General features: G+C 35.3%; 1 non-coding gene and 1 pseudogene across 1 annotated transcript; both read right to left on the reverse strand.

Annotated features, from left to right (window-relative positions):
- Positions 1-15,485: 15,485 nt before the first annotated feature.
- LOC111772049 (small nucleolar RNA SNORA18) lies at positions 15,486-15,615 on the reverse strand. The gene has a single exon (XR_002805918.2). It is a non-coding gene; the product is annotated as a small nucleolar RNA SNORA18 (small nucleolar RNA).
- On the reverse strand, positions 17,804-18,734 carry OR4C213P (olfactory receptor family 4 subfamily C member 213, pseudogene; annotated as a pseudogene).

Raw genomic sequence — 21,593 nt, forward strand, 5'->3', positions numbered from 1 at the left:
TTTTTTGATGTTCTCTGCACTTCCTCTTCCTAGATATCTGTTTCCTTCCTTAGGTTAGGGAATTTTTCAGCTATTATTTCTTCATGTAGGTTCTCTGCCCCCTTTGTCTCTCTCTTCTCCTTCTGGGTCACGTATAATACAGATGTTAGTGTGCTTGATGCTGTCCCAGAGGTCCCTTAGACTGTTTTTCATTCTTTTTAATTCTTTTTTTACTTTCTTTTCAGCTTGGGTGATTTCCTCCACTCTTTGAGTCAGCTCACTGATCTATTCTTTTGTGTCACCTGCTCTGCTATTGACTTCTTCTAATGAATTTTTTCAATTATGATATTCTTCAGTTCTGATTTGTTGTTTTTATATTTTCCAGTTCTTTGTTGAAGTTCTCACTGTTTTCACCCATTCTTCTCCCAAGATCATTTAGCATCCTTATGAGTATTAGTTTGTACTCTTTATCAGGTAGATTGCTTATCTCTGTTTCATTTATTTCTTTTTCTGAGGATTTTCCTGTTTATTTTTTGGAATATATTAATTTGTATTCTCACTTTGCCTAATTCTCTGTGCTTATATCTATGTATTAGACAGATCAGCTCCCAATGTGTCCTTATATAAGAGATACATTATGGAGCCCAGTAATTTGATTCTGTCTTGTCATCAGTTCCTAATGTTTCAGGAATTTCCCCTGTAAAGGCTGCATGTGTCATTCTGTTGTGGTAGGGTTACTCTTGCTGTGGATTCTGGCCCCCAGGCTGGCTGGTTGTAATTCTAAGCTGTGTGCAGCTCCTATGGTCACTTTATTCACATCATTGGGTGGGGAAAGCCACAGCACAGCTGCCTTCAAGGTCTAATAGCACATAGCTGCTGCTGTTTTGCTGTTAAGTGAGTCAGACACTCAGCATGGTTGGTTGCTAGACTCAGGGGCTCACAATTGCTGTAGGCCTCTGGTCTCAGAGGCTGTTGTTAGGTTTGTCAGGTGTGCAGCTGGGTGGAGCTGTTCCTAGGCATGGCATCACAAAATCATTTCAGGTGTTGGAGTGTGGGGCAGATACCCTGTGTGGCTGTTTGAGATGGCCAATGGCATGAGTCTGCTGCCACCGACAACCCCCACCACCTACGGGTCCACACATCCAACCAATGCAGTCCTGTCTTACGCGCATTTCCTGCCATGCCAATACTGACTCACTCAACTCACTGCGGAAGTCCCCTACGCCCCACGTACGTGAGCCCATCAGTTCCCTGCAGGCCTTCTGGTGAGCAGGACCAGTCCTCCAGGTGGTCTGCCTGCCCTGGCTGAACTGGATTAAATCAGTGCTCTAATGGCTGCAGCAAATCCCTGCACAAACAGGAGATGAAGGAATCCAATGGCATCTGCCACTGTCTGTGTCAGCACGCTTGTATTACGTCACAATAATAGCTGCTGCCAATGTCTCAGTCCCTGTGTAGGTGGGCCCCGCTGTAGCCTGCCTCTTGGAGATGTGCTCAGAGGTTATCAAGTCTCTTTTACCAAAAGACTATGCACCTTTCTTTCTGGTGATTTGTGTTGGTATCAGGAATGGGTCAACCTGTGCATAGCCCATCTAAGAGCAGAATTTACTTTCTCTTATGTTCAATAGCTTTTCTGGGGGTATCCTGCTTGGTTTTAATAGCCAGCGAAGCCACATATTGTGGCATTCATCTCAGTTGTGCTTAAGTCAAAGGCTGCTTATTGTGGCAGAGTGCTCCTGCTCAGTTCCACCACTCCTCCAGGAAAGGCTTTGTATCTTAGGTTTGCTCCTGGTCATGAGTACTGTGGCTAGAATGTGGTTTATTCCTCAGTAGAGGGATATTTCTGTCTCTTGCACGTCTGTCAGTATTGCTCCTTGTTGTGAAGATTCTTTTTATCCAGTTTCTGGTTCTCTCTGAAAGGTAATTGTTCCATTGGTACTTGTAGATTTGTTATATCCCCAGGATGAGGCGAATTCAGAGGCCTCCTACGCCACTATCTTTCCAACAATCCCCTATTTGCTAGAAAATTTTTGATTCAATCATCTTGTTTGCTATTGCTCTGTTCAGGGTTTCTATTTCTTATTGATTTAATCATGGTAGGTTATATGCTTCTAGGAATTTATCTATTTATTCTAAGTTATCCAGTTTGCTGGTGCATAATTCTTTATAATAGTCTCTAATGATTCTTTATATTTCTGTCATCCCATGAATTTCTCCTCCTTCATTTCTGTTTTCATTTATTTGAGCCTTCTTTTATTCTTACTCTGGCTAAGACTTTATTGATTTTGTTTAACTTTAAAAAAATCTTATTTTCATTGAATCTTCTGTTGTTTTTCTTTTCTCTGTTTTATTTATTTCTTCTCTAGTCTTTACTATTTCCTTTATTCTGCTATTTTTCGGGTTTATTTAGTTAATGTGTATTCCACTCCTTTTGAGGGAAAAGTTCTGTATATGTCTGTTAGTTCAATTTCATCTTTTGGGTTGTCTAACTCAGCTGTTTCTTTATTGTTTTTCTGCCTGGATGTTCTATCCAGTATTGAAATGGGAGTATTGAAGTATCCTAATATTACTATATTTTGCTCTATTTTTCCCTCAGTTATATTATTTTTTTATTTATTTATGAGCTTTGCTGTTGGGTGCATATATATTTATAATTGTTATGTTTACTTGATGAATTGATCCTTTCATCATTATATCATGTTCTTCTCTGTCTCCTTTAACAATTTTGACATAAAGACTCTGTTGTCAAATACAAAGTATAGCCACAGCTCTTCCCCCTTATTTATTATTAGCATTGGGTATTTTTTTTGTGCCTTCATTTTCAGACTTTTCACTTCCTTACATCTGAAGCTGATTTTCTTATAGAAAGCATATAGTAGAGTCTTCCTTTTTTAAGAAGTCCATTCAGCTGCATTATATCTTTTGATTGGAGATTTTAATCCAAATACACAAAGAAATCATTGACAGGCAATGACTTATTATTGCCATTTTGTTATTTATTGTGAAAGTGTCTTGTAAGTGTTACTCTATTCCTCTCTTGTTGTTTTCCTTTCCATCTTGTTAATTTTTGTACCCATATTCTTTGGTTCCTTTCCATTTTTCTCTTTTGTATCATATATAGGTGTTTTTATGTGTGGTTACTGTGAGATTTACATAAAGTATCTTAGTATTATAATAGTATATTTTAATGGTGACATCTTAACATCAATCACATCTACACTTTTACTCCACCCCTCACATTTTATAATAATTTTATGTTGTTGATGTCACAATTTATATATATTTATGCTATCTCTATTAAGCAACTTTCATAATTATATTTATTCTTAAAATTTTTGTCTTTTAATGTTTACACTAAAATTAAGAGAAATTTATATACTGTGATTAAATTAACTTATACATTGTGATTTACTACTTTAGTAAAGTATTCTGCATTTGTATTCATATGTAACTACGTAAAATGTGTTATAATTTCATATGTGTTCATGTTGTTGTTTATTGTCTTTTCCTTTAAATGTGAAGCCCCTTTAGCATTTGTTGTAAGTCAGGTCAGGTGGTGACAAACTCTCTCAGGTTTTATTTGTGTAGAAATGTGTTTATATCATCTTTGTTTTAAAAAGATACTTTTTATGGGTATGGAATTCTTCATTTGTGATTTTTTTCATTCAGCATTTTGAATATATCATCTCACACCCTTCTGTTCTGCAAAGTTTCCACTGAGAAATGTAAGGAGGAGTAACTTAGGGCTCCGGTTTGGAGCAGATTTGTTTCTGGGTGACCTATTTCCTTTTTTGTATGTGACACTATTTTTCTTCTTTCTGTTCTTTGTCATCCTCTCCACCATTTATTTGTTTTATTCTTCTTCTTCCCTGGTAGTTTTGGTTAGTTTGAAGAATCTAACAATTCTGAATCTTTGTATGTGGTTAACAAGAGTGAGGCAGATTAATTTGCTATTCTTGTAGGCTGAACAGACAAATCAAAAGTTAAGTTTATTACATGCGGGATGTTTATGACTAACAAAGTAAGGAAAACTTTAGACAATAATACTTTCCAGGAGGATAACAACTTATATCATTATTGACAGGACCCGTGGCTACATCATTTGATCAGCTGTTTGACAAGGTCCAGTTGATTAACACGAGGGGTGCAGGGTTGACCCTTGGTGAAGAATAACCGACCAGCCCCTCACATAGTTCTGAAACCTGTGCTGCTTCTAATTGCCCTTCAGTCCTTTTCCTTTCTTAACCTCCAGGTTTCACTCCTTTGGGTGTCTGCTTGGGAGGCACTACCTCCCGGGAGAATTAAATATAGTAAGAGAATGTGACCACCTGCAGGTAACTTTCAAGATATTTTTCTGAGAGCTAATTTTGTTTGATGCAGTTAATTAATGGAGGAGCACACAGTCCCTTTTGAGACCAGCAGAAAGGAATCCTGCCCAGATAAGATGTCGAATTAGGTTTGTAGCCTCCATCTGGTTAATGTTTCCTTCTTCTTCCAGTTCTTTGTCTAAATATATATGCATCGCCCTTTCAAGTTTGCTGGTTAATTGGATGATCAAGAGGTATCTATATACTATTCTTGACCTTCTGCTTTCTGTTAAAATGTTATAGAAGTTTTCTCCTAAAAGCAATAAATTATGCTGCGAGCTGTGTTACTGACGCCTATACAGCCATCTGACAGGGTCTGGGCTGAGAAGGGCCGAGGGGCACAGGGATGCCCCTCGGTGAAGAATGGCCGGCCGACACCCCTGATATTTTCTGAATTATACGCATGCTTTCTATCAAGGTTATGACTATACTTGTTTCTGCTTTTTATTCTTGAAGATATATAGTTTAGCTTAGCTTTTCAGCCCTTTACCTTACCAGCAAAATTATATTTTCTCCGGGCAGTCTTCTCAAGGGACTGTTCCCCTGCCTCCTAAAAGACAAAGGAATGCTTTCACCCCCTAAGGTGCACGGGAATGTAAAGATGTTTAACTGCCCTCTGAGAACGCAAATAGCCCTGGGGATAATATACCCCGGACTTGCCTTTTGTTCCCAATAACCATCTACACTAATGGCATAAATGATTGAGGGAGGCAGGGGTGGCTCCCCCAGGATGTAAATAGCCAGAATGCTGTCCTGTCCAGAGGTCTGGATGTTCTCTCTTTGATTTAACTTTATCATGAATTACAACAGATGTCAAGGTACCTATCTCTTCTAGCTTAGAGACAACAAACAATAGTTAATTGCGGAGAAGATGATTATTAACCTTATGCTCTATAGAATAGAATGCTAATAAATATTCTTGTGCTTGTTTTTTACTTCATTATCTCTCTGAGAATATTTGTAGAGCTATTTCTGTACTAATCCTGAAAAATATAAAAACGACACTTGTGCACAGTAAAGTTGGACTTGATTGCACTGACTCAAGTCTCACGTCCCATTCATTTCCCCCTGCACCGACTCGCCGACTCCATCTCTCCCTCAGGAACCTGAACTCAGCTGGAGCGGGACCCCAGCACATTATTTTTTAAAATATTCCCCCTGGAATGCAGACAACATTTTTTCAGTGTTCTATGAGAATGCCACTATCAAAACAGAATGGTCAGACTTGACACTAATTCAGAGAGTCTTCTAACAGATAATTTACACATGTTTCCATCTTTTTACACACAGATGCATCATTATAAAATAATCTAAAATAATTTTCTAGTATGTTTTTATATTTATTTTGACTATACTCTTTCCACATACAGTGAGAAAGGAACAGAAAAAAAGAGCTTAGTTTTTTTGAGATTTGATGCTAACGTAAGAAATAAATAGAATAAATATAACTGTTGAGGAAAAATGATCATTTTAACTCAATAAATCTTGTATGAGCACCACGTCTGTGAAAATGTATCGTGTGAAAAGCAGTATAGGGACAGAGGAAGGTATTTCCTGAGTTAAGATTTATTACAGTTTCTAGAGATGACAGAATGCAGAAAATTTAACACAAGATTTTGATGTAAGGTGGTTTGACAAGATGAATCCTCACTAAAGAGCTTTGGATTCTAGAATGTTAGAAATGACGTGCCTGGTTAAAAATTCTAGGAAAGATTAATGGAGGTAGTGATCTACAGGTAACTTCTGGAGAATGCTGACTTTTCCATCTCCAAAGACAACATTTAATAGAGTTTCTGTATCAGGATATAAGATTATTACTCCCTGTATGCTTCCAATATGATACCATAAGAATATAATTTGCAATTTACACATTTCTGAGATTTAATTTAAAAGCTCACTACTTCTCAGAGAAAGCTCAGAAATTATGACAATGAGGAGGCTAAAAACTGAAAGATAACTTGCCAATATGTGAGAGGGGAGTTACTGAAGATATTTTGGGTAAAAATCTTCCCTTTTCATCAATATTTGTCCTTGTCCAATGTTCTTTCACATGTGATATTATCTACTTCCCTCTCCACAAGACTCCTGCTCTCTTTAGAAGATTTGAAAAGAGGAACAAATAAATATTAATTTCATGTAATTTGGGGCAAACAGATATAGGAAATGTAAGTATTGGGTATAGAGATTCATGATGAATTTTTGGTTCTCAGTTAAAGCTGTTTCCAGGCCATCTCCTGAACAGATAAGCAGAAATTACGTGAGTTAGTACCCAGAGTGAGGAGCTCAGAAGAATAAATTACATTACTCTTTTCTTCGGGCATTTAAGGGGTAAAGAATCTCAGGGCAACTTGCAACATTCACACAGAATATGGTAAATTCTGTGCAGAAATAAAGTAAGTATAGGGATTCTCCCAAAGATAGGAGGCTAGTGTAGCTCAGCCAGGCTGGAACGTGACTCATGTGTGGCTCAAAGGTCATTCAGGTGTGTGTGGCATGTGCTTCAGTTGTGGCTGACACTTGACTCAGGTGTGGTTGACACGTGACTCAGCTGTGGCTGACACATGACTCAGGCGAGTAGTGGATGGTTGAAGAGACAGTGCCTAAGTGCTTCCCACTGTAGCATCTGCAGTAAAACAGAAACACAGAAGGAGCCACCTAACAACTTGTATTTCACCATCATCAATTCTCCACCTTTTCCCACCTGCTTTTTTTTTAATACTTCTTTGTCATGCCCCCATTCCTAAACCAAAACATTCTCTTATCCTTGTTTTGACAAATTTGGCCACTTCAAACTTGCCTTATCTTGTTTGAAGAGTTGAGGTGACTACAGTAGTTATTGGAAGATATGCTAGGTTACTGATGCCATTTTGTCTTTGGATCGTTGTAACCTGTTGTATCAGATTCCATTGAGAACCTGATGAAAGGTGTTAACACAGCTTTGAAAAAAAAATTTGACGCGATTATACATATATCACACATAAAAACAAGAATAAATATTAGGAATATATGAAAAATGGATCTTCTTGCACCCCTAAGTACTTAGGATTCATTAAAAAAATGCTTTAATATGATCATTTTATGGGTATCAGAGTTTCAATGTCTTACATGCCATGTGGTACTGTTCAGAGTATGACATCCTCTACTCCAGTTGTACAATTATTCAAAAGTTATTTAAAATTGATCTCAGGTTTTTTTTTTTTCCTTTTCCTGGCTGTATAAATTAGAAGCATATTTCTCTTCTAACCTACACAGTAGACAGAAAGCCACAGCAAATTTATGTTGCCAATGTGTTTTGTAATCAGTATGGTGCAACAAAAATGAGGTAAATATGATCACGTTTTAAGGGATAGTAGAATATATTCAATTTAAAAGCTCTTACTGAGCACCCCCCAAAGTACAAGGCATTGACTTGGAACAATGCAGAATAAAATCCTGAGAACACATAGTTTTCAATATTCCAACTCCAGGAAGGAAACTAAAATAAGCACATTCATTTTTTTGTGTGTTAAGGCAATAGTATCTAATAATATAAGAAAAGCTATAAAGCAAGTGTTTAGAGAACAGGGGAATGAATTTTCCTTCTCACAGGCAATCACTGAAAGCCTTTAAAGGATGTTTCTCAGCATTTTGATCCTAAAGTTCACAGAAGGTTGAAGCAGCTAGAAATAGAAAGATATTACAGCGAGAAAGGAGAGGGCAAGAGGAGTTTGCATACTGTACAACTATTTATTTTTTATTTTTATTTATGTTTCTTCCTGAGGAAGATTTGTCATGAGCTAACATCTTTGACAATTTTCCTCTATATTATATGTGAGTTGCTGCTACAACTAGCTATTTTAAATCCTTGGCTACTACATTACTTTTATTACAGAGATCACACCTGTTATATTTACTAATCTTAGTATAGCTCCATTACATGGTGAACATACCCTGTTTATACACAGAGTTCAATAAATATTTGTTGATTTGAGAACAATATTGTCCTTTTTCTAGATCAGAGGGTATTATAGATTACTAAATAGATTAAAATTCCTTTGTTTAACACAGGAGGAGATTCCCTGAAGTATGCTTGAGGCCACAGAGAATATTTCTCAGAGAAATTAATAAATAGATGACTAAAGTAGTCTAAATTGTTTGGAACATGAAAGGATAGAATTGAGCATTGCGGATGCAGATTTGGATCTAGACTTTTAATGTCATCATGAAACTATTGATTAAGTATTTGACAAAGACCCACAATTATTGTTAAACAAATTAAATATACTTATTATCTATAACTATAGTATAAATAAATAAAATAATTTATAATTATTGTATGTATTGTTATATATAAAATATAATTATATTATAAATATAAATTATAAATGAATAAAATATTATAAAAATATTATATAAGTCATTTTAAGTACATATCTCCAAATGTAAGAAAGAATTAAATTTATCCTGGAAACAGACAGGTTAACAGAATTGATAATATCCATACCAAAAACTACACTCTCTAGTGTGTGGCCAAAATCACTGACTGAATAGAGCATGAGAGAATTTCACATCATCTTGCTTCCAATGCCTACCAGAGTTTCAAATGCTAATACTATACGACACATCACTCATTTAAGTGAACAAAGGAAATGATAAACTCATTGTAATGGTCATGATGCCAAGACTTATTTCTCTTATAGTTTCAGATGTTTGTCCTGGATCACAAAGTCCAAAAAGACTTTTCTTTTTTTTTATCATTGACACTCCAAAGTGAATAACCTCATCAGGCTTTTTCCCAAGAGTTGCTTTTGATTTTGAGGAAGATGAGAGAAATTTCAGGTCTATTGAGAAGAAAATGTACTAAAAGAGGGAAAAAATATATAACTATGATTGTGTTAGTCTATCACAGGCTGAGCATTGGTCAACTCACAACTTACAAGGCAATATATTGAAGTTTTGGGTGAGGTTGGGGAGAGAGACAATAGGATAAGTAAGTCTTCCAGATTATATTTAAATATACTTTATTTCAGTTTATATTTTTACTTTCATACAGTGCCTCATCCAATATCAACTTGGCAGGAAATATCTGGAGAAAGACTTTGGTCTCGGAAATAAGGGTGATTATAATATTTGTTTTCAAATTTGAAAAGAAAAGAAATCTTCATTGAAAGAAGTGACGCTTCAACATTTAATAATCGTTGACTTTGCTAAGACAGAAATAAAAAAATAAATAAATCAGTTACTGACGATCTAATATCCCTCTTTCTAAAGCCACATCTCTCTGCCCTTTCTTCTTCTCTACTCCATTTCATTGTTTCATGAAGGTGGGGCTTGGGTGATTGCAGTCAAGATCGGGTCCTAAACCATTTGCTTGGTTACACCCAAAAGCACAACGACTCTAGGTCTATAATGCTTAAGCTAAAAACTTGAATTGTGAAAAACTATTAAGTAATATCCCTTCTTTAATTTAGGAGTGTCACTTCAGGAGCTCTAAGGGGCGCTTTTCAGAAACTGATGAAAGACAGATAAAAATGGGGATATTTGATATATTAACAATTAAAGAGCGTTCATTTCTGTCTATTAGTATTTGCCAAGAACTAATATCATAATAGTGCTTAAAGTTTGCAGTAGATTATTCAAAGACTATAAGTGTTTCCTGTTTCTGCATTCAAGTGGAATATCTGGGATATAATGTGCAGAGAAGCGGAGAACATTATCTATTTCTAGAAAATATATTATTTGTATAAATGTTTGTAACAATGTTGTATAAAGGACTATATAAATAACACATTCTTTATCTTGTTGGGAGTGGTATGTGCATTGTTTATGAATGTTCTTGAACATACAAGGGCAGTCATGTATATCCTAAATGCCAAGTGATGCACCATGCAAAACATGGGCTCCAAGACTGACTAAAATAGAAAACTGAAGGGTCCGGCCCAGTGGCACAGCAGTTAACTGCACACATTCTGATTTGGTGGCCTGGCATTCACCAGCTTGGATCCTGGGTGCAGATATGGCACCACTTTGCAAGCCATGCTGTGGTAGGCATCCCACATGTAAAGTAGAGGAATATGGACACAAATGTTAGCTCAAGGCCAGTCTTCCTCAGCAAAAAGAGGAGGATTGGCAGCAGTTTTTAAAAAAAGGCAAAACTGAAGAAAATAATAAAATGAGGGTTAGCTCTTAATTTTGTATGTATTAAATTGGCAAAATTAGTCAACATAATGTCCAAGTTAAAAAAGGGTTGTATTTGAAGAGCACTGTAGGAAAAGTATCACATCAACAAGTTTATTTGAGACTCAATGTGCCCACTGAACTGGTCATTAAAAATTTAGGAACAAAGTATGGAAGTGACATTGAGAAATCTGTCAGAATGTACTTCATGAAGAGTATTTACTTTTGCTTAAAATATTCCATGATTTCCCATAGTACCAAGAATTAACTTGCTTTAATTATCCCATAATATTTCATGGCACAACTTACGTTAATTCCTTTATTTTTTTCACACAATTTAGTTCACATTCATCCCTTCTTCTCATTCATGAAATCATTCAGCTGAACAATAATGTGATTGAATTCATTCTGCTTGGGTAAACTAAGGATCCTGTAAGGAAGAAAATAGTTTGTCCCTTTCTTGATTTTCTATTTGGGCACATTGTTAGATAACTTGCTGATTATTAGACCAGCTAGGCACATGGAAGTCCAGTGTACTTCTTCCTTTTCCACTTATCCTTATCTGGCACCTGCTTTTCTACATCCATATCCTCTAGAATGATTGTGGCTGAACTTTTGAAGAAAACCACTATCTCTTTCAGTGAGTGCATGATCCATGTCTTTTTAATGTATTACTTTGGTAGCCTAGAGATATTTATCCTGATTCTCACAGCTTTTTAACACTCTGTAGCCACCTGTAAGTCCCTGTGCTACACCACTAAGAGGAATTATCAAGTCTGTGGTTCACTAGTGGCTGTGGCCTGGGTGGGGTCCTGTGTACATTCTTCAGCTCAGATTTTTATGACCTTGAGTTTACATTTTTCTGGTCCCAATGTGATTGATCACTATTTCTGTGACTTGCAGCCTTTGTTGAAACTTACCTGTACAGACACCTACGTGGTAAATCTACTCTTAGTGTCCAATATTGAGACCATCTGTATGGTGAGTTTTGCCATGGTGATGTTCTCCTATGTTCTCATCTTGCGTTCTCTGAGAAACCACAGTGCTGAAGGAATAAGAAAAGTCTTCTCCACCTGTATCTCCCACATCATAGTGATCATCCTGTTCTTTGGTCCTTATATATTTATATAAACATACCCTGCAACCACCTTCCACATGGACAAGAAGACACCTGTCAATTGGAAAACCTTTGTTCAACCTTCTGATTTGTACACTGAGAAATGGAGAATTGGAAAATGCAATGGGAAAGTTGTGGAACAAGAAGTTCGTCTCAGATGCCAAAAGAAGAATGGCAGTTTTAAATTTTTCTTAATAGTTTGGATTGACCCAAAAGTTCATAGAGAATATGATATTCTTATTGTGGAGTTTTATAATCCTAACTTGGGGCATGAGAGTTACTTCCTTCAGGAAAATAAAGAATGTGAACACATAAGCTGGTTAGTATCGAGTCAAATTTATGAAGGGGAAGTGACAGCACCAGGTACAGTCTGGTATGGAAGGCCCATTGCCTTAGTGGTTCACTGCTGTTTCTCTGACTTTTGCCTTCCTATTGTCACCTATGTTTTTTATCTAGTGTTTTAGCTGTTCTTCATAATGGTGACTACTGATGCTTTCTGCTTCTAGATTAACCTCCTCCCCATGCTTATCTCTACAGCCTAGCTACTTTTACCTCTTCCAAAGGGTTTCATTTATTAGACGCTTCTGTCTCGACACATTTGATCATCAACCTTCAACTTAATTGTTCTTCCTGATTCAGCAGAAAGTATCAGATTCAAATAACTGTAAAAAGTCCATGTAGTAAGGAACAAGATAAAATCTAGTAATCCTCTTTCCAATTCTTGAGTGTTTACTGCAAATTCTAAGCTTGTGTTTACTTAGATCTTTCTCAAACTGTGAGAATATGCATCATCCTGAGGTACGTCTTGGATGTTAGGAAGGCTGTGACTGTTGGTTTTGTATGCAGAATAGCATTCTTTTGGTAAAATCTACTTTATACTCCCAACTTGATTCTTTCTTCGGGGCAGGGGGTGGTATTAAGTGTTCTTTTGAATCATGCGAATTAATTGTAGCATAGCTGGCCCAAATTAAGGGTGATATATTAATGTGGTCTACAAGTAGAGAGAGTAATCAATTGATGTTATTGAATTTTAAAATATTAATAGAATAAAAGAATGAATGAGATAAACTTAAGAAGGATATTTATGTTTCAAAATGGCAATATTTACATGACAGTTATGAATTATAAATTTCCTTTCTGAAAAAGGCAAAACTGTGGGAACTGTAAAAAACCAGTCATTGCTAGGGATTCAATGAGAGAGGAGAATAGATGAATAGATGGAGCACAAGTCATTTTTAGTGAAGGAGAACAAATATTTATGATACTTGAATGATGGAAACATGACATAATGCATAACCCAAACCCCATAAAACTGTACAATACAAAGTGTAAGCCCTAATGTAAACTATGAACTTTAGTACAAGTGTAACAATATTGGTTTACCAACGTAGCAAATATACCAAACTGATGCAATATGTCAGTAAATGGGGAAACTGAGGGGGACAGAGAAGATATGTGGGAACTCTCTGTACTTTTTGTGAAACTTTTCTGTAAGCCTAAAACTGCACTAAAAAATAAAGTCTATTTTAAAAAGTTACGTTCACAAGGGAAAATTTGACATATCACCATGTTTTAAAATATTTTATTTGAATTATTTATACTAATTTATTATGTAATAGAAATATATATTATTAAGCCACATATTTATATACCCAAGTTTTTTACAGTTTACTCTTCTATGCTATATAAATACCATTAATGAATATATATAAGATTGTGTTTTCTGTATGAAAACAATCCTTAATTGAGATATTATTATATAATTGCAAGCATTAACTTAAATGATGTTACTGATCATGGATAATTTGCATATATATGTGTATATTTGCAGATGTGTGTATATATATGCCACATCTTCTTTATCCATTCAACCACTTAGGTTGTTTCCATATCTTGGTTATTGTAAATAATGCTGCAATGAGCATGCAGGTGCATATATCTTTTTGAATTAGCATTTTTACTTTTTTTGGATAAATGTCAAGAAGTGAAATTGCTGGATCATATGGTAGTTCTACTTTTAATGTTTTGAGGAAGCTCCACAATGTTAAAAAAAAATTTTTAAAAATCTAACTATATGCTATCTACAGTAGACCTATTTTAAATTTAAAAACACGCATAGACTGAAAATGAAATGATACAGTAAGATATTCCATGTAATTGGTAACCAGTAGAGGGCAGGATGACTAAAGTATTATCAAACATAAAATAGGCAAAAGAGACAAAGTCATTACAAACGATGAGTCATTTCCATAGGAAATTATAAAAATATAAATATATATGCATCCAAAATCAGAGGATCAAAATACATAAAGTGAATATTGATGGATCTAAAGGGATAAATACACAGGAATACAATAACAATAGAATGTATTGATATCCCACTTACAAAAATGGACAGAACATTTAAACAGAAAATCAATAAGGAAACAACAGACTAGAACACTATCGGTGAGATCTACCTAACAGACACATCCAGAACATTCCACCAACAGTAGCAATACACATAATCTTTTAAAGAGCACACAGAATTTTCTTCAGGATAGACCATATGTTAGGGCACGAAATAAGTCTTAACAAACTTAAGAAGATTGAAATCATTCCAAATATCTTTTCTGAGCACAGCGGAGTGAAACAAGAAGTCAATAACAAGAGAAAATAGAAAAATTCACAAACTCATTGAAATTAAAATAAAACACTCTTGAATAACCATTGACTAAAAGAGGAAATCGAACGGAAATTGGAAAATGTCTAAGACAAATTAAAATGAAAACATAACATACCAGGAATTATGGGATGTCCCAAAAGTATTGGTAAGAGGGAAGTTTATAGTGATTAACACCTACTTTTTTCTTATTTATTTATTTGTGGATGTACATCATAATATATTTCAAATTCTGTGTAGATTACATCATGTTCACCACCTGAAAACTAATCATATTCCATCCCCTCGCATGTGAGCCTAATTACCCCTTTTGTCCTCCCCGTCCTTCCCCCATGGTAACCACCAATCGAATCTCCAATGCTATGTGTTTGTTTGTAGTTGTTTTTATCTTCTACTTATGAGTGGGATCATATGGAATTTTACTTTCTCCCTCTGACTTATTTCACTCAGCATAATACCCTCAAGGTCCATCCACGTTGTCACAAATGGCCGAATTTCATCATTTCTTCTGGCTGGTTAAAGCCAATAAATTTTTATTTAGGGAATTTTACATATGATTCCTTCCACAGCCCATCAAGCTTACTTTAGTTCCACCAAAATTTGAGTCAAGATTCATCTACACAACTGCCCTTTTACAAAGAGCCTGTGCTTTTTTTTTTTAGATGAAATATATCTGATATATACCGTGGTGTAAATTTAAGGTGCATATGTTAAGTTGGTATATTTGTATATTATAATATGATTCCTTTAGAAAAGAAAGAATTTAAAAAATGCATTGAGAACAGTGTTATATCAGCAAATGGAAGTTTTACCATTCTGTAATGGATGTAGAGAAGTCTTTAAGAATACTTGTAATAAACATTTCAAAGAATGGTAAAAAAGATAAAAATATATAAACAAATAAATATAACCCATGTTTAATCCACAGTTGTCATGTTAGTCAGCTCACCATTTTTTAGTTGAGTTTATTTTATCTCCACTTGAATATGGATATACTGATGACACACTTCAAAAATGTCCCAGCTAGAAACTTTGGGAATTAATTTCTTCAAGAAATTTACTTTAGGGTCTTCTAAATATGAATTAAGTTCAAATCATATTCACTCCTAAGCTTCCACACCAAAGAATAGTACAGATATTTAAGATACTGTCAATACCTAAGATTAAAAAAAGTCAACTGTTGGGTCTTTTATACTTTTGGGAACTCTGTATTGTAGTTCTTTCCCACAGATCTAACAAATAGTTCTGTGAGTAAAGCAAACCACATAGTTACTTGATGAGACGTTTCCAATAATGTGAGTCTACAGAAAAAGCCCCATTGGATAGACCTCAATCCAAGATTTATATTTTGCCATTCTGTGTCAACATCTCCCATAATGAAGTGCTCCCATGGTTCACATTTGTACTTAGCAGCAAAGTCCTGCAATTTTCTCATGCATTTCATTTTATCCTAGAGCAAGAATGTACATTGGTGCTTAGACTTTCTTGCAGCTTTCCCCTGGTTAGCTGGTTGGAAGCAATAAGGGGTGTAGGAGGAAGCCCACGAACAAAGCAAATACCATTGCATGACCACTTCTTCAAATAAGGTAATGGCATGGTGTCTAGGCTAAGGAAAACTTCCTTTCTCTCTTTCAAGGGAGAGGAGGCTACTTACGATAATCAGGAGGATGCAAGATAATTTGTGATTTCATGGTTTTCACCCTGCCCTGCACAATTATGTCTGTCTAGACCTCAGACTCCCACTCTTTCCTTATCAGAATACTGACTTCAACAAAAAATTCCTGGTGAGGTCGCATATTCAGTCATCTTTACAGTTCTATCATTTTTATTATAAAACCCTGGACAAAAATTAGACCATAATCTCTGCGGGCAGGAGATGTGGCAACAGTGGGCATGAAAGCTCTGTGTTAAAAGTATGTCCATAAGATATCTTAGACAGAGTGTATCTGGGGAGGTACCTAAATTGGATCCAATATACACCCCTTTTCATAATTACTATGCCTTGAAATAGAAGAAGACATCAACTAAAACTATGCCAACTGGAATTGACTATTTTGCAAAGCTTACAAGAGCAGAATCAAACTCCAGCAGCTGTGATCAATAATACATCCTTGAGATGAAGTAGCCTTGAAATTCATAGAATCTGAAAAAAATGGATGTATATATGTCACTAGAGTTTATTGTGGAATTCACAGTTTTACATTCTCACATGGAGAAATAAATGATCATTTTCTCAAGCTAAAGAAATTCTAAAGCTCCTGGTACAAGAAAATTAATATAAAACTAGTAATCTTAATATAGTTAAGTAATTTATAAATAGAGATACAAGTTCCAAATAAACAAAAATATTCATTGAATTTTCTCTATGGATGAAAATACAAATAAGAAGAGAAATTGAAATCAGAAGATTCTTACTGTTCATACAATTAGTCTGTGGTGTTGATGGATGGTGACAAATGGTGATATCCATCTCCCTTGCATAATTTTCATTCAAATATCACAGTCTCATTCAAATTACACTCTTTTCTGGATTATATCAAATCTAACTAAAATAATTCATATCAGTGATGTAACTCTTCTGCTCCAAAGCCTAAAAAATCCTCCTCTGGGTTACAATATTCTTTCTTTAATCAAGTCTTATTTTCAAGTTCCATACTATCAACTGCATATACTCTTCTAGGCCATATAAATATATCCATATTAATTTGGGTCATCTATGCCATAATCATAAGAACCTAATCTTATGAACAAATTATTATAATTGGGATGATTCAAGAGAAAACTTAAAACTTCCTCAAAATTAGAATGGATCATTTTAGGAGCAAAAAGTAATTTTTACAAACAGAATAATATTGAGTATAACCTAGATAATTGGAACCTTAGTAAGATAAATAAGACTCCTTCAGAAGGGTGAATGATCTCACAGTGTTCTGTCACTCTTCTAGAAGGATCTTATTAAACATATGATAATAATTCAAAGTATAACCACAGGACATAGAAGAGAGATTATCTACATTACATGTCTTGTCCTTTACAGCATGAAGCTTCTGTTAATTATTTAAATCTGGTGCTTTCTTTGAGTCAGGAAGAACAACCAAGTTGAAGGTTCATGGTCAGACATTATGATCCCACAGTATTTAATAAACGAACAGTTTGGAGGAAACCTTGCCAGGCTGTGGATATAAGTATATGGAAGTGTAAGTATAAATAGAGAACACAAAGAATCATTATGAGGAAGGGCAGAGATAATACTAGATCAAAACACAGTGCTATTAGGCAGGCAAGAGAGGCAGAGTAAAGCATACGTCTTACATGACTGTTTCTACCTGGGGCTGTCTCTTTTTCTATAGAAAATTGAATCAATGTTAATCAGTATATGTGTTCATATTGCCTATCTTCTTGAAGAAACTATTTCTTATGCCCCACTTTAGGATTATGTTAACTATACAATAAGAGGAAGATATTCCCTATGGACTTTTTTGATCAATCCTAATGATAAAGAAAATTTGAAACTTCTATTAATCATTTGTCACCTGAGATCAACTTCATGTTCCATATTTTCCTCATGGCATTTTTCACTTCTGCATTTCTCAGTGTATAAATCAGAGGATTGAACAAAGGTGTTCCAATTGTATAAAACACAGCTCTCATCTTGTCCATGGAGAAGGTGGTTGCAGGCCGTGTGTATATAAATATGAAAGGACCGAAGAACAAGATGACCACGATGACGTGAGAAATACAGGTTGAGAGGGCTTTTGTCCTCCCTTCAGCACTGTGGTTTCTCAGAGAACGCAAGATGAAAACATACGAGAACATCACCATGACAAAACTCACTGTACAAATGGCCCCACTGTTGGACACCAAGAGTAGATTGACCCTGTAGGTGTCTGCACAGGCAAGTTTCAACAAAGGCTACAAGTCACAGAAATAGTGATCAATCACATTGGGACCACAGAAGGGTAAACTCAAGGCCATAAAAATCTGAGCTGAAGAATGTACATAGGACCCCCACACAGGCAACAGTCACCAATGCACCACAGACTTGATGGCTCATGATGATCGTGTAGCATAGGGGCTTACAGATGGCCACATAGCAGTCAACAGCCGTGATAATTAGGATGAAGATCTCCAGGCAGCCAAAGAAATGTGATGAAAAGACTTGGATCATGCACTCATTGAAAGAAATAGTGGTCTTCCTCAAAAGGGCATCCACAATCATTCTAGGGCCTATGGATGTAGAGAGGAAGGTATAAGATAAATATAAGTGGAGAAGGAAGAAGTACATTGGACTTCCAAGTGCCCGGCTGGTCTTGATGGTAGCAATAATCAGAAAGTTATCCAGCAAAGTCCCCAAATAGATAAGTAAGAAAGTGACAAACACTATTTTCTTCCTAACAGGTTCCTGGGTTAACCCAAGCAGAATGAACTCAGTCACATTATTATTCGGCTGCATGATTTCTTGACTGAGAAGAAGGAGTGTGAAATGGTTCATCTGCAAAAAATAAGGGAATTAATTCAGGGTTGTATGTGTAACGTATAGTGTGATATATGATGTTATGGAATATTTTAACAAAAATAAATGTTCCTTATCATGGGCATTTTAGCTGTTGCTTCTTAGTAACTCACCTCAACACTTTGTTCCACAGTTTGTAATGTGGCTCCATTTTATTATTAATTTCATGACTTTTCCATATTTAATAAATTGGCATCCATATTCGGATGGTGTATCACTTGGGATTTTGGATATATCTGACTACTTTTGGAAGTTCATCATATAAATGGAAAATTATACCCCAGCCCCTACCCATAAAGAATATCTTCTTTACACATATATTTATCATTGTATATTTGTTACACATAATTCTAGAAATGTCTATTTTTTAATATATATTATGCTTCCCTTCACTGGATGCCAATTTCCAGATATTAGAGCTTGAAAAGAGAAACAGGAAGTACTTATATTCTCTAAAAATATGATGTTACCTTGTGGTGCTCTTATGATATTTAGTATTTGATATATAGTAATGTAGAGAAGTGAATATTCCTTAATAGTTGGCAATATCTCAAATATCCTTATTTCTACATTTTTCTTTTTCCCATTTCTGAAAGACACCCCTTAGAGGACCCAAAGTCCCTAAGGTTGCATATAAATGAAAGAGGGGTGTTATAACTCAACAGTTCTTGTTTTCATAGTTCAAGTGTTTAACTTAAACATTTTACATCTGAAGTGATTTTGGGAGGACACCACGCAGTTCATGTAGGATCAGATGATGGTTGTAATCTCTAGTAGAGTTTGTATTATCCAAGCACCTGAAAATTCCTTTGTTCTTGTAACAAACCAGAGATTCAGAGGAGGGAACGAGATATAATTTTAGATAACAAGAGTAGTGGACGGTCAGTAACTGACTTCATTCAATTTATTTCTGTCCTGGCTAAGTCAATGATGATTTAACTTTGAAATTTATTTTATTTCAATGCATATTTCTGTTTTTTCAAACTTAGAAAGGAATACTATCACTGCCTTCACTTCTAAGAAGAAAACTTTTTATCTACATCTTTCTTTTCAAGATAATTTTGAAAGGGACTATATGCACGTGAAAAATTTGGAAGGCTTACATATCTCATTGTGTTCCTCTTCAATCCTTCAATACACTGTCTTGAAAGTTGTAAGTGGCCAAAGCACAGACTATGATAGAGTAAACAGGTGCAAATTTCCTTTGTACATCTTTTCCTCTCGCTTGGTAAACTTTCTTCTCCTGAGCCCACTTGAAATATACCTTATGTTCCTCCAAACCAAAAACTACTCTCAGGAAAGTGCCTGGTGAAGTAATTTATATTAGGATACCAGATTTTTAAAAAACTCTCTTTGCACTATGAAACTTTTGACAAAGATCTTCAACTATGAGGAAACTGATCCTTAGTATCTTAATCAAAACAATAAGCTCATTCTTTCCTTCTTAATTTGAAAGAGTGATCCATCATGAAATATTTGTACTTGAAATTAAGTCCCATAATTGTGGCCACCCCTTTGACTGTATGACTTTTCATTTGTGCTATCAACCCCATTAGAATGTTCATTTCTAGAACAAGTTTATTTTATTTTATTGTTTTGCTAAGTAATATTTGCTCTGAGCTAACACTGTTGCCAATGGTAGAGGTATCATTTTTTATTTGGGGAAGATTGGCCTTGAGCTAACATGTGTGCCAGTGTTCCTCTATTTTTGTATATGCAATGCTTCCACAGCATGGCTGATGGGTAGAATAGGTCCATGGCCAGGATCCAAACCTACAAACCTGGGCCACTGAAGTGGAGTACATGGAACTTTAACCACTTGGTCATGGGGCTGGCTGTAGGAACAAGTTTATTTATACATCTGGACATATATTGTTTAAGATAGATTAAGAATTATAAATACATATATTTCCATTAACTTATTAGTAATTATGAGTTCTCATAAATATTTAGTCAGCAGTTCAATCAATAGTTTTCTTCCTTCTTAGAATGTCACTTCATTTCTAACTACTTCAACTGTCCCAAAACTCCAGGACCCAGCTGCTAAGAAACCTTCTCTGGTGGCCTTCAGTGATGTCTTTATGATGACTGAAATTCTCTCTCCTGTTCCTTAAGGGCTTCTTTGATAGCTTTTCTTATAAGATTAGTTAAATTCACTTATATGTGCTTTCTCTTTAGCTTCCTTTTTGGAATAAAAATCTTTGAAAATTATGTATTCTCAGATTTTATTATCCACAGTTGAAAACTCAGTGCTTTGAACAATGTAGGTGCTGAGTAAATGTTTTTAAATCGAACCTTCTCAATTACTTCTTAATATATTTATCTGATTAGTTTAGTGCTATTCTGATTACAAAATGCATTCACATCATTAATCTTCTGTGGCCTTCTATCTATTATGCATGGTAGACAGACAAACATACTCCCAATTTATAAATTCAGAAAAAAAAACTGAGATGAATTGTAAATAACTTAGTAAATCATCTCGACAATCTGGAGTAGAATATGGTGTAGTCTGAACAGCATCACATGGCCATGCAAGATTTGAGACCCTGACACCCATAAAAGTGATCATCTTAGCATTTAACTATTTTTTATCATGAATCCTTGGCCCTTACAGAATACAAGGAGAGCTTTGACATTTGTCATATCCTCCTGATATTGGTTATGTTTTTGTTCACGTCTTTGTGGATGATCATATGCATATTTTTTCCAGAGGTATTTTAACACCTTTCATCAGGTTCTCAAAGGAATCTGACACAAAAAATGGGCAACAATGATCTGAAGACAACACAAAAAAGC

The sequence above is a fragment of the Equus caballus genome, chromosome 14 (assembly GCF_041296265.1).
Source record: "Equus caballus isolate H_3958 breed thoroughbred chromosome 14, TB-T2T, whole genome shotgun sequence".
In the NCBI taxonomy this organism is placed as follows: domain Eukaryota; kingdom Metazoa; phylum Chordata; class Mammalia; order Perissodactyla; family Equidae; genus Equus; species Equus caballus.